The sequence below is a fragment of the Myotis brandtii genome, unplaced genomic scaffold (assembly GCF_000412655.1).
Source record: "Myotis brandtii unplaced genomic scaffold, ASM41265v1 scaffold213, whole genome shotgun sequence".
Classification (NCBI taxonomy): domain Eukaryota; kingdom Metazoa; phylum Chordata; class Mammalia; order Chiroptera; family Vespertilionidae; genus Myotis; species Myotis brandtii.
The window spans coordinates 423,484-424,272 of record NW_005357962.1 but is presented as its reverse complement, the minus strand read 5'-3'; the positions used below and the strand labels follow the sequence as shown (position 1 = coordinate 424,272).

The 789-nt window shown below is 57.4% G+C and overlaps 1 protein-coding gene across 8 annotated transcripts in view; it reads right to left on the bottom strand.

Moving 5' to 3' along the window:
- Positions 1–789, bottom strand: part of PCNX (pecanex homolog (Drosophila)) — a 129,206-nt gene that overhangs the window by 34,284 nt on the left and 94,133 nt on the right. The gene's annotated exons all lie outside the window — the stretch shown is intronic.

Below are 789 nucleotides of genomic sequence, written 5' to 3'. Positions count from 1 at the left end.
TGGGGCCGGGGTTTCCAGCTGGCCTGCTCCGAGCAATCCCCAGGGCGATCGGAGGGTGGGAGGGGCCGGGCGCAGGCCAGGCGGCAACCTCAGACCCCACTGGGGCCGGGGTTGTCAGACATCCTTCTGGTAGCCAGGGAGCCCTCGGGGGATGGGCCTAAGTCAACAGGTGGACATCCCCCAAGGGGTCCTGGACTGCAAATGGGCGAAGGCCAGGCTGAGGGACGCCCCCTCCCCCCACCGAGTGCACAAATTTTGTGCACCGGGCCTCTAGTCTATATATATAAAAGCCTAAGCAACCATTTGCCCAGTAGCTATGACGCACAATGACCACAAGGGGGCAGGCGCTCCAACCTGTAGAGGAGGGAGCCCGATTCCTCTCAGAATCGGCCATGGATTAGGTTGCTGCTGGGGGACTGTCAGCCCCGAATCTGCTTCACCTGCACGCCCTCTCGAAATCTAGGAACCCTCGGGGGACGTCAGAGAGCTGGTTTCGGCCCAATCCCCACAGGCTAAGCCGAGGGACCCCACTGGTGCACAAATCCATGCACCGGGCCTCTAACTAACCTATAAAAAAAATTAGCTCTAGTAGCTATTTCTAAGAAAAATGTGAAATAACTAATTATCCTATATAAAACCCTAATATGCAAATCAACTGAAAAGCGGAACAACCGGTGGAATGAACAGTCGCTATGACGCGCACTGACCACCAGGGGGTGAACACTCAATGCAGGAGCTGCCCCTGATAAGCCCCCGAGAGGGAGGCAACTGGCAGTGGTGGCGACGGGG